Raw genomic sequence first — 13,164 nt, 5'->3', positions numbered from 1 at the left:
TTCCTTTTCAGTGAGTGTCCTTGCTGAGATTTATGATACAGTAAAGAGAAAAAGAGCCACGTCAACTGTCCTGTGAAAGAAAATGAGATTCTGCTAAATTTAAGGACACTTTAAATGAATAAAAAGATCAGCAGGCTAAATACTATGAAGTAGAATAATAGGTTAATTTTAGAAAATACAGAAGTCATCTTAATTACAGGTACAACCGACTAGAAGGCTGGATAAATCCCACATAGTTCTTTTATAAGTCATGACATAATTAAATGACTGTTCATTTTATAGATAAGAGTATGTCTCTGACCCAGACACTGTGTACTGGGAAATCATCCATTCTTAACCTGACATAGACTCATTCTTACCCAAAGAGAACCAAGAATATTTACACTCGCACGAATTCTGAGAAAAACCATGAACTTTGGGAAGGAAAGAGATTTTTCCATTTAGAAACAAAAGCTCCTGGTTGCTGGAATGCATCAGGCTGCACCACCCTCACATGCAGTGATGGTGGAGTCACACAACAAATCAGGAAGGTCCAGCCACCCATATACTATCTCTCTCTTCAGCCATGCCCCATTCTGCAATGGGATCGATTGAGGACATTTTCTCAATTTTGTGAGGCACAGCCTCAGGTCCGTGTCCCTGCTTTGGTCTCCTTCATTCCATATTGCCAAGACCCCGAGGAAATTCTGGCATCATTACAAAAGGTCTTAATGCAATTCTGTGCGCATGAAATAAAGTACTATTCTTCAGGCATTGGATACTTTCAGCTGGATATCTGATATCTGGATACCTTCTGCTAGATGCCTCATAGGCCTCTCTTAGCAGCTGCTGTCCTCCTAGTTCACTCTTCCTAGTTGCCCAGCACCTATCATTGGTGCTATCACTGATTCATCTCCTCGACTTTCATATCCAATTTATCACCAAGTCCTGTGGGTTTTCTTTGGTAATATTTTTCATACATTTCTTCCCTCCCCATTTCCATCATTACCACTTGGTATTTATCCTGTTTCTTGAAAGCACCACTGATTTTTAAAGTATGTTTTCTTCTCCACTAGCATCTCCCTTCCATTCCATCCTACACATTTCTTACCTATTGGGCTTTCTGATTTATTCAGCCCACGTTCGTTAAACCTGTATTATGTATCAGCTGAAGAAAGTGAATAAAGATGAAAAAATCATGGATCTTCACCTCATGGGACTCAGGCTCAAATGAGACAGAGACAAAGGGATAGTGGAGGGTAATAGTAGAGTCAGAGGGACTGGATTCCAGTCCTGGCTCTGACCCTTCCAAGCCATCTGACTGGTAATCTGAGTGTTCCTTGCCTGCAAAATAGGGATATTAAGAGTACCCACTTCGTAAGTTTGCAGTAAGGGTGGAATGAACCAATCCAAGTAAGCACTGACAGTAATTCTCGACTTATAAGAAACAACCAATAATAATAGCCATTGTTATAGAGCAATGATCCGCAAACTTTCTGTGGTAATACACCAGTTTGTTGTTGTTGTTCATTTAATTTCAAATACATCATGAGTCTATCTGTGGCCCTTTTAAGCGTTATATGAAGCTCATACAGCATGCAACTCAACACTAGAGTTTAGCAATATGCAAACTGGTCTATAACCTGGTCAATAAGATTAATCCATTGCTTGGGTGTTTGGTTGTCAGAGAAGTGTCACATTGGGGACCCAGAGCACAGTTCATGACCAGAACCAGTCCCTGGGCCACAGGGCTTGAGTAGCATTATAATAAAGTACAGCTTTATTGTCATTGTCTTTCTCATAAGTGAGTCTCCATGAGACAAGCAAAATCCTAAATGTGGCATTTAGGAACCTTAGGGATGCTTAGGGTATATCCTTTCAAACCTGATGTCTCAAGATTCTTTTTCCCAAACTTGAGACTCAAGTTCAAGAGTTTTCTTATGGCTTCAGGGGCAAGATACAGGGATGGAAGTAAAGGATAATTTACCCTATTTCATCTTCTTTAAAGACTTCTCACGGGGATCCCTGGGTAGCTCAGAGGTTTAGTGCCTGCCTTTGGCCCAGGGCGTGATTCTGGGGTCCTGGGATCGAGTCCTGCATCAGGCTCCCTGCATGGAGCCTGCTTCTCCCTCTGCCTGTGTCTCTGCCCTCCCCCACCTCTCTCTCTCCGTGTCTCTCATGAATAAATGAATAAAATAAAAAAACAAAAAACTTCTCACTACCTGAAATTGTCTTCTTTATGATCTTTCTTCAGGAGCCTAGTCTAGTCTCACTGGTTGTCTCATACCTGATTCCTGCAATAGCATCTGGGATATAATAAGTGTTGAATAAATATACATTGGATGAATACGTGAATAAGATTCTGTTGCTAAACACATTTAAAATTCACCCTAGTAGACCTGTTACTCAATGCTTTAAAATTTGGAATTTCTCACTTTTAGTGAGAAGCAGCTCTTCTCTTTTCACCTAGAATGACATTTTCTTCCCATCTGACTTCATTGAAAATTTGGGTACCATTAATGGACTAAAATTCAACTGAATGCCTTTCTCTCACACAGCCTTTAGGAAGCTGCCTTCTAACTTCCCATTACATCGCATGTTATCTGTATCATGGTACTTTCTCAGATGTTTTATAATTTATGTTGGATGCCCTTTACTAAATTACAAGGTCACAGGGCATAGGAGCCTGGAATTATTCATATTTTCATTTTCAGAAGTGTTTAACACAGTTTATCTAATAGATAGTAGAAACCTAGTGCTGAATTATGTGAATTATAGCTGAATTTCTCAGAATCCGTTTATGCCTCCAGAACCAATTCAAGTTTCGCCTCCTTCCTAGAGCTTATATTCCCACCTGCAGCTGTATATCTATTTTGTAAATCCTTATAGACTTTTTAATGTTTATCCTTTAATTAGCATTTTAAAATTTCATTCATGATTTTATTTCCTTAACAAATGTTTATGGTTTGCTATTGTGTATAGGGAATTGCTACAGATATCAGGGCAGATAATGAAGAATAAAGCAAAATTCTGCCTTCTGTAACTGCGCAGTAGAATTTTCACATGTAGTTTCTGGTAGCACGTGCTTGAGTTGTGCTTTTTCTCAACTTGAATACACATATACACACGTCCTGAGATCTTGAGGGCAGGGAACATCATGGCCTTTCTACACAACATAGCTTAGCCCTCAGGGCCCAGCAGATACTCAACGCAAATGGAGTTAGTTGGTGTTCCAGATGCACGTGATGGTATATCCACATGGCACAGGCTTATGTATCTTATTAGAAGGGAGTCATGGGGCTTTTGTAGTGTAATGTCATGACCATGTGACACTGATACAGTGGACCACTAATCCAGCAGGTGAGGTCTGACAATGTTGATATCTTCACCTGTAGAGAAAGTGTGTAATAACCCATGCTCCATAGACTGCTTAAATCTGAGGCCTTGAGAAATAATTAGATGCAAATAGAATGTGATAGGAAACATTTACCAGTCAGGTGGAGTCAAAACTTTGTTAATTTGAAATGCAAGGGACCAGAAAAAATGAGCTCTGAATTAATTGGGTTTGGATTATCTGATATTTTTATTAAGGGCATTTAGTCATTTAGGCAATAACAGCTGCCGTTTGAATTTTTCTGTGTTGGCCCTTTGAGGTTTTACTGTCAAGGCGTGATTTCTTGTAGTGATATAACAAGTGTGTTTAACTATTAACCTTTGCAGCTGGACATACGTATCTGGCAATTTGACCGGATTTTCACCAGCCCACCCGGGTTTCCATCTATCAGGCTCTGTTTGATTTAGTTCCTCTTTTTACTGACTGCCGCTGTGCAGGACTCTCCAACTTCATTCTTCCCTGAGAGCAGAGAGAATTGGCGGGTGCCTTCCAAGCAACCAGAAGAAGAGACCGTCTGATTGTCTACTGCTTATACTGTAAGTCAGCTGAGTGTTTAATCACATGGCTGGGCTCTCTCTTTATTTGCATGATAAACACTGTAGAAACCCATCTATTAGAAAGCCTGAGCGAGTAAGTCCCTGACTAAGGTGGAAAGTTGTTGGGGACTACTGTAAGTCATTTTTGAAAGGTGATACTCATAATATGCAAGTCAGGGTTACTTGTGATGTTCTCTAAGTAGACGAAACAAAAAAAAAACATTAGGACATCTTCACGAGTCATTCTGAACTCGAAGACTTTGCTTTGATGATTTTACTAGTCAAGGAGAAGTGACAGCTCTTTGGCAGAACTCAAGATTTGCTTACTTGGCTTAGCTAAATCCATCAACAGCCTATAGTTTAGTAAGAAAGACAAGGTAACTTCACATAAAAACTAGTAACACATAAATCCGGAGCAATATACCGTAAGTATCGTTAGGATAGAGATGGTGCTTGTAAGGATTTAGGGAAAGGATCCTGGTGACATGTGAGGACCCACCTTACATGAGAGAACCAAAGTTCAGATGTTGAGAGCGCGTCACGTGTAACGGGTCCACATCCATGCTTAGTGCACACTGACGAGCTCTCACAAGAGGGCGAGGCTGATGTAACGTTTGGCAGCTTTCCCTTTTACTTACCGATGGGCATCTACTCGTGACTCTGGCAGCATCGCTCCCATTTTTCACGTAGGTTACTGCAGGTCCTCCTAGTCTTTCAAAACTGAGAGGGATTCTTGGATGTAGTCCTAGTTTGTGTAGATGCGGACAGGAGTGCCTTGGCCATCGTGGCCTACCACATCAGGCCCCTTGGCTTGCCTGAGTCCTAACTCCTGGGGTCTCCTCCGTCTTTCTCCATCCACGACGTTGCACCATTCAACTTTATAGGAGAGAGGCGTCTGTGCGGGTTGTGGGTGGAGCAGAACATAAACAGAGTATACTCTTTCCCCTTTTTTGGACAATGCCTTTGATTTTTGTTCTTTTTCTTTTAGAATTTATTATCTTATTAATAGTCTTTACTTTTTTAGAGCAGTTGTAGGTTCTCAGCAAAATTGAAGGCAAGATACAGAAATTTCCCGTATGTTCCCTCTCCCTACACATGCACGGTCTTCCCCATTAACAACACCCCTCACCAGAGTGGTGCATTTGTTATAATTGATGAACTTGTGTTGACATGTCCTCATCACCCAAAGTTCATAGTTTGCATTAGTCTCCCCTTGGTGTGCTGTACATTCGCTGTGTTTGGACAAATGTATCATGGCACGTATCCACCTTCATGACATCATACAAAGTATTTTTACCATCCCCCAAAATCCTCTGTGCTCTGACTATACATCCCTCCCTCCCAACCCCTGGTCTTTTTTATTGTCTCTAGTTTTGCCTTCTCTCTTCTTTTGTTGTCATTTTTCCTTCCTTCTCACAGAAGCTCTATTTGTGGCATAGATGAACATGGACACTCAGGGTAATTTGTATTAGCTTTGTGTTCGGTGAGAAAATGAACAGATACATTTTCATTATCCTTTAGACTCACATAAGTACTAATTACCAAAAATACATTTTTTGGCTCACAAGGAAGCCTGGATAGCCGGGTTCCCTTCAGAGTGGGCTGACTCCAGACTAATGACCTTGAGATGAAGGTCTCTGCAACCAAAACCCACTGAGCCATCCAATGCCTGGTGCTTTTTAATAGGTACAAATTATATTATTTATGGGATATGGAGGGGTTTTCAACTGACCTGGCTCCATCTCCTGAATGAGTTAGAATTTGCTGCTTCTTTGAGAATTTCTAATCAGGTCAAGCTTCCTTTATAATGTTAGATGGCACTGGTTGGAAAAAAAAAAAAAAGTTTCAGAGCCTGCAGTTTTAGGGTTGAATGTGACTGTAGCTTCCCGAGGACAAATTCAGTTATCTGGTACCCTCAGTAGCTGACTTGAATGGCCTGTCCCTGGTTCTTGTCTCTGAACAACTTTTCCAGAGAAGTATTTTGAAGAGCTTTGTGCATTATGCTCAGTATACTATGAAAGAATGTTCTCTTAACAAGGTCTTAGATTTCCAGGGGAAAAGTGCTTGACTAAGTATATTGAAGAATTCCCTGAAATGAAAACTTCAGAAAAAAGGGCTTGAGTTGTATTTCCATGTGCAGTAGAAGATTGAAAAGTGAGAACAGAAGTCTAGGATAAGAGAAAGGCTGGTGTCTTAGATGGTTCAGGCTGCTACAACAAAAATGATGTAGGCTGGGTGGCTTATAAAGAACAGAAATATATTTCTCGTTCTACTGGGGCCTGGGAAGGTTCAGATCAAGGTGCCAGGAGATTCAGTGGCTGGTCAGGGCTGGCTTCCTGGTTCATAGCCATCTTCTCTCCCTGTCCCTACATAGCAGAAGGGGCCAGATCACTCTGTTGGGTCTCATTTGCAATCTCATTCCTTAGGGCTCTACCCTCATGACCCAATTGCCTTCCAAAGGCCCTAATCTCCAATACTATAACAATGAGGAATAGCTTTTAAAATGCGAATTGGGTGGAGAGGGACACAAATATTCAGACCCCAGCAGCAGGGTTGGAGATTAACATAAAGAAGGGCTCCCAGGTATCTTGATAGGGATTGCATTAAACGTGTAAATTGCCCTGGGTAACATTGACATTTTCACAATATTAATTCTGCCAATCCATGAGCATGGAATATTTTTCCATCTCTTTGTGTCTTCCTCAATTTCGTTCAGAAGTGTTCTGTAGTTTTTAGGGTATAGATCCTTTACCTATTTGGTTAGGTTTATTCCTAGGTATCTTATGCTTTTGGGTGCAATTGTAAATGGGATTGACTCATTAATTCCTCTTTCTTCAGTCTCATTGTTAGTGTATAGAAATGCCACTGATTTCTGGGCATTGATTTTGTCTCCTGACACACTGCCAAATTGCTGTATGAGTTCTAGCAATCTTGGGGTGGAGGCTTTTGGGTTTTCTGTGTAGAGTATCATGTCATCGGCAAAGGGGGAGAGTTTAACTCTCTTTGCCAATTTGAATGCCTTTTATGTCTTTCTGTTGTCTGATTGCTGAGGCTAGGACTTCCAGTACTATGTTGAATAGCAGTGGTGAGAGTGGACATCCCTGTCTTGTTCCTGATGTTAGGGGAAAGACTCCCAGTGCTTCCCCAGTGAGAATGATATTTGCTGTGGGCTTTTCGTAGATGGCTTTTAAGATGTTGAGGAATGTTCCCTCTATCCCTACACTCTGAAGAGTTTTGATCAGGAATGGATGCTGTATTTTGTCAAATGCTTTCTCTGCATCTATTGAGAGGATCATATGGTTCTTGGTCTTTCTCTTGCTGATAGGATGAATGTGAACTGGTGTAGCCACTCTGGAAAACTGCGTGGAGGTTCCTCAAAGAGTTAAAAATAGACCTGCCCTATGACCCAGCAATTGCACTGCTGGGGATTTACCCCAAAGATATAGATGCAGTGAAACGCTAGAACACCTGCACCCCGATGTTCACAGCAGCAACTTCCACAATAGCCAAACTGTGGAAGGAGCCTTGGTGTCCACTGAAAGATGATGGATAAAGAAGATGTGGTCTATGTACACAATGGAATATTCCTCAGCCATTAGAAACGACAAATACCCACCATTTGCTTCAACGTGGATGGAACTGGAGGGTATTATGCTGAGTGAAGTAAGTCAATCGGAGAAGGACAAACATTATATGGTCTCATTCATTTGGGGAATATAAGTAATAGTGAAAGGGAATAGAAGGGAAAGGAGAAGAAATGGGTAGGAAATATCAGAAAGGGAGACAGAACATGGAAGTCTCCTAACTCTGGGAAACGAACTAGGGGTGGTGGGAGGGGAGGAGGGCGGGGGGTGGGGGTGACTGGGTGACGGGCACTGAGGGGGACACTTGACGGGATGAGCACTGGGTGTTATTCTGTATGTTGGCAAATTGAACACCAATAAAAAATAAATTTATTATTAAAAAAAAAAAAAAGAAGGGCTCCCAGGGACTTATTTAGATAGTGCTTGCTGCCCGTGGTCACATGTAAATCCCTTAAAGACACTAATTATCTTACCATGATCAGAACACTGTGTGAAAAGTTATAACATTAGCCCCATTTTACAGATGAAGAAATCAAGACGAAGAGAGGTTGGCCAGCAGGTCAGTGGCAGAGCAGGCTTAAACCCAGGCAGATAGGATGCAGAGTCCAGGCAACACTCAGTGCTGTTCCCCGGCTCTCAGGGAGCCACATTATAAAGCCAGGAGCCACGTTGGAAGAAAGAATATTTGGTGACAGTCGTATAGCCCGTCAGTGGGAGAGGGACAGGGTGGACAGGGCAGACAGGGGGGCCGTGAGCTGAGCAACCTGCGGGCATCTCGGAAGCACAAATACAGGCCCTCAAGCCAGGCAGCATCCGTTCGCACAGCCCACGGTTTGCTGGGAGTCGGGAAGGCCGGCTTGAGCACCCTCCCACAGGGATATGCTTATTCTAAGAACAGATACCCTCACTGCCAGGAAAGCTTCTTGTTATGTCTTGCTGGTGTGCAACAGAGTCACAGGACAGAACAGCTCAGATCCCAGAGAACAGGGGAGATAATTGGGTCCTTGACGGCAAGAAGGAGGAGATTGCAAGGTCTTGACAATTAATTTAGAAACCCAGGATAATGACATAATTGTTACTTCCCCGTGGCTTTCCCAAGAGGTATTTCAAATCTACTTTTCTCTGGCGTGTGCTCTCTCTCTCTCTCTCTCTCTCTCTCTCTCACAGTTTAGGAAAAGTCTCCATAGAAAATGGATTTCTGGAGGCCTTTATCCAGGATCCGAGGCCTCTGAGTCACCATGCTCTGATTCTCAGGATTGCCTCTCGTCTTCCAGAGCAGATCCTCTTCCTATTGTCTGGAGCTCCGAGGAAGCCCGGCAGTGTGGCAGGCTGTCCCGTAGGGGTTCCTGGTTCCTGCCTCGCCTCTAGTCCCGTGCCCTGCCCAGACTCTTCGTACCTCCAGACTCTGGTTCCGCCAAGCCTATGAGCCGGGCAATTTTTGTGTGTCTGACCACGCATATTTTTGCTTCCATCCTGACCTGCCTGCTCCTCCCCTGCTCTGCCCAGAGCAGCGAGGTGTAGAACTAGCTGCTAAGAGCCTGCTCTCCCTTGATCTTCTCAGCATCTCTCGCTCATGGCCTTGTTGGCTCAGAGCAGCTGCTATCGCTGGGCAAGCATTTCACTCCTCTCGATTCCTTTGGTCGTGCGACGTGCTCTTTAGATACAGCACAGGACTCGTGGGCAGTGCCCCTGGGGTGGGCTCAGGTGTGTGAAGGACAGGTGCCAACAGTCAGCTCTCCGGGTTACTCTCATTGTGCTGGGTCGTAGCTTATTGCTCTGTAGTAAATGTAGTTGAACTGATTTTATTTCCAAACGTACTCACCTGGTAGGCAAGGTTCCTGAGTGATCACGTTACAGGTATGTGTGCAGTACAGCATTACACCCTTGCGGTGACTTAGCTCTTTTTTTTTTGTTTGTTTATATGTAAAATTGGATTTGTTCACGGTAAACAGGGATCCTTTATCCATTAGATTGTCCTTTAGCTGTGCTACACTTCCTTGAAACTCTGCTGAAAATCAGAGAACATTTATTTCCCAGAAATTCATGCTACTTTAAATCTGAGAGCCGAGATCCGAAGAAATATTCCACAAGGCTTGTCGTAGGCTAAGTTTGGGAGAATTAAAAAATAAGAGGTATGTTTGAAAAATCATTTCTTTAATTGATGTGAAAATGTAGCCTGAGATCCAGCACATTGTTTGGGCAATTTGGGGCAAGTGCTTTGAACGGGCAACTGAGCATTTCAGCCGCTTCTGGCCTCCCCGGCTACAGCCTGAGAAACACGCTGCTTCAGAAATCCGCCGGCCATATAGAGATGCAGGGGACTTTCTTAGGTTGGACAAAGTTTTAACTTTTCAGAAATTTGGAACTGGAGGGTATGATGCTGAGTGAAATAAGTCAATCAGGAGAAGGACAAACATTATATGGTCTCATTCATTTGGGGAATATAAATAATAGTGAAAGGGAATAAAGGGGAAAAGAGAGTAAATGAGTGGGAAATATCAGAAAGGGAGACAGAACATGAGAGACTCCTAATTCTGGAAAACGAACTAGGGGGGGTGGAAAGGGAGGTGGGGGGGTTGGGGTGACTGGGTGACGGGCACTGAGGGGGGCACTTGACGGGATGAGCACTGGGTGTTATTCTGTATGTTGGCAAATTGAACACCAATAAAAATAAATTAAAAAAAAATTAAAATAAAAAAAATTTAAAAAAGATATACACTTTTATAAAAAAAAAAAAAAAAGAAACAAAAAGAAAAAGAAAATTGAGATCACAAGCTTCAAAAAGAAAAAGAAAATGTCAGGAGTGCCAGCTCAGAGAATGAGCCCGATGAGATGGTGTATTCCGCGCACACTTTCAGAAACCTGGGCAGGGTTGTGTTGGCATGTATCTTTCCTTCTTTTCCTCTCCCACTGGATCTTTTTCAAAAACAAAACCCCAAAACTATCTGAAATGTGTCTGCCTGGAGTGGACCCTAATTTCAAAAGCATGCGGCAGCTGAAGCTGACATCAACCCCACCAAATCGAGTCACCGGTGTTAATCCAGATTTATCAGATTAAAACGAACGCTTGCTCTCCCCGCAAGCAGGTCCCAAGGGGAGTTAGGAGCATCCGCTGGGCTCCCTGCTAGACCAGACTCAGGAAGTCTGAGGCCGGGGCCTTAGCAATCCGCGTTGAACGGAAGCCCCCCGGAGGGTTCTGATGCACTTCAGCTTGGAGAAGTCAACTTCGGCTGAACATTGAAAACGCCTGATGAGGTGGAGTTTGGGGGATTAAGGATGGAGAATCTCCACTCCCCAGAGGTTTTGAAGAACCTGGTCTGGCGCTCAGCCCCCAGGGATTTTAAGAAGGCTCTAAGGGAATTTTGAAGTACAGCAGGGTAGCCACCAGTTGGAAAATCATGCTGATTAAAGTATGAGAAGTTTGAGGGGGGCACTTGATGGGATGAACACTGGGTGTTATTCTGTATGTTGGCAAATCGAGCACCAATAAAAAATAAATTTATTATTAAAAAAATAAAAATAATAATAATAATAAAAAGAAAAGAAATTTCTCAGGTTGCAATGTGCATGAACCTTACCTAAAATGCAGGTCATATTTGGCAGGGCTGTGATGGGGGCCCGGATCCTGCGTCCCAAGGGGCTCTCGGCGATGCCATTCTGTCAGGTGAGGGGACCGTACTCCGTCTCAATCCCAGGCCCTAAGGCATACTGCCTACTGGTTCCCTACCATGGGTGCTTGAAGCTGGTATGGGCTCATTCCCTGCTGCTTTTGCCAACCGAGGGTCAACTATGTTAGTTCTCAAAGAGGGCAACCTGTTCGTAGCAGGTGTGGCTTCGCAATTCTGTTAAATATTTTGAAAAGGAATAAAATATCACGGTAGGAAGAAAGGTGTTTTACTCTTTCCCTTTGCTACTCTGAAAACTGACTTGAGAACTTTTGGAAATCCTAAAAGCAAATGATTCTAGAGGGAAAAAAAAATGGTCTGATTGAGTGTGGGCAAGTCATTCAGGATCTTCATAATCTAGATAGATTCTGCTCTCAGAATGCTTTGTCAGAGATTTCAAAGATTTTGTTTTTAAGTCATCTCTGCACCCAGTGTGGAAGTGGAACTCACAGCTCAGAGATCAGGAGTCGTATGCTCCGCTGACTGAGCCAGCCGGGTGCCCCTTGCCGGTGATTTTAAACAGTAAATTCTTCTTTAAAGAAACTGAACTGGAAATCCTGAGGGATGGCGTATGCAATCAATACAGGTGGTTTAAAGTTCTAATCAGAGGTCTATCACTCAAAAGTATGTTTATATCAAAAGACTTCCTAAAAAAAAAAAAAAGATTTCCTGAGAAATCAACATTTACCTGTTTCAGTTAAAATATCAGATACCTATATGTATCATTTTTAATGAATTCCTGCTTTCATGAACTTTGACTTCTAGGTTTTTTTGGGTGTTTTTTTTTTTTTTTTTTTTTTAGATTTTATTTATTCATTTGAGACAGAGACAGAGAGAGTGTGCACATGCGTGCATGAGCAGGGGCAGAAGGAAAGGGAGATGCAGACTGCGTGCTGAGCGGGGAGCCTGACACCAGGCTTGATCCCAGGACCAGGAGATCATGACCTGAGCTTTAGGCAGATGCCTCGCCGTCTGAGCCACCCAGGCGCCCTAGACTGACCGCTAGCTTTGACTGTGGCAGGTGAAGAGGCCGTACTAACAACCACCCTGCATGGCACATCAGCTGCGCACCAGGCGTGATGATACGAGAGGCATCTAGCATTTATGGTAGCGATTCTCACAAGAGTCCTGGACTTAGCATCAATATTCTCATTTTTGGGCTGAGGAATACAGTTTAGTTTCCTCTGTTCTCCCATCTTGCCGCATTCTAACATCCAGCACAGGCTGTCCAATATGAGCTGCCTTACAGTCTTGTAAATGTGTTTAACACAAAAGTAAAAAAAAAAAAAGAACAAAACCTGAAACCCCACTTGAGGAACACGCGCATCCTGATGATTTAATATGGAAGTGCATCTACTTGGTTAAGAGCCTGACGTGAAGCGACCGCAAGAGGTAAGAGGCAAAGGTGTAACAACTCCTCATAATGTGGCCCTAACCTGTCTTCCAGGTTGCCTCGAGACCTGTCACCCCAGTGTCCTTGCACACACGCACACCTATGCGAAGCCCGGGCATAGTAGACTTCTTTTTTTTTTTTTTTTTTTTTGTTTTTGTTTTTTTTGTTTTTTTTGTTTTTTTTTTTTCATAGTAGACTTCTTGATCTCCCCTGTGTACTTTCACATCATCCTGACTTGACTCAGGCCATTGCTTTTGTCTTTTTTTTTTTTTTTTTCTGCTTTTGTCTTTTATCACTTAGCCAACTTCAGTTTAAGATCAAGTAGTGCCTCCTCTGGGGATACCTAACCCAATGAATCACTTTGGTGACTGTACGTAGACAACTGGTTACTAGAAGCTCTAGATGAGGAGGATGAGATCGCCCAGCACGTTCTGGTGTGCACCATGACCGTGGGTGGCCTTGCCTTGTCTTCGTGGGACTTAGTGCATTTGTTCTCACGCTCCGCCTTCCTGCTGCCTTGCCTGTACTGCCTGAGTCGTTCATGCTTCGCTCAGGGCTTCAGTTCGCCTTCCACCTTTCTCTACTTTCAGGTTCTCTGATTAACTTCCCACGG

The 13,164-nt window shown here is 43.1% G+C and overlaps 1 pseudogene; it reads right to left on the bottom strand.

The window, feature by feature from the left end:
- The window catches only part of LOC100683470, a 64,922-nt pseudogene extending 52,568 nt beyond the window's left edge, over positions 1-12,354 (bottom strand).
- Positions 12,355-13,164: the final 810 nt, after the last annotated feature.

The sequence above is a fragment of the Canis lupus genome, chromosome 1 (genome assembly GCF_011100685.1).
Source record: "Canis lupus familiaris isolate Mischka breed German Shepherd chromosome 1, alternate assembly UU_Cfam_GSD_1.0, whole genome shotgun sequence".
Classification (NCBI taxonomy): domain Eukaryota; kingdom Metazoa; phylum Chordata; class Mammalia; order Carnivora; family Canidae; genus Canis; species Canis lupus.
This window is presented reverse-complemented; position numbering and strand designations above follow the sequence as displayed.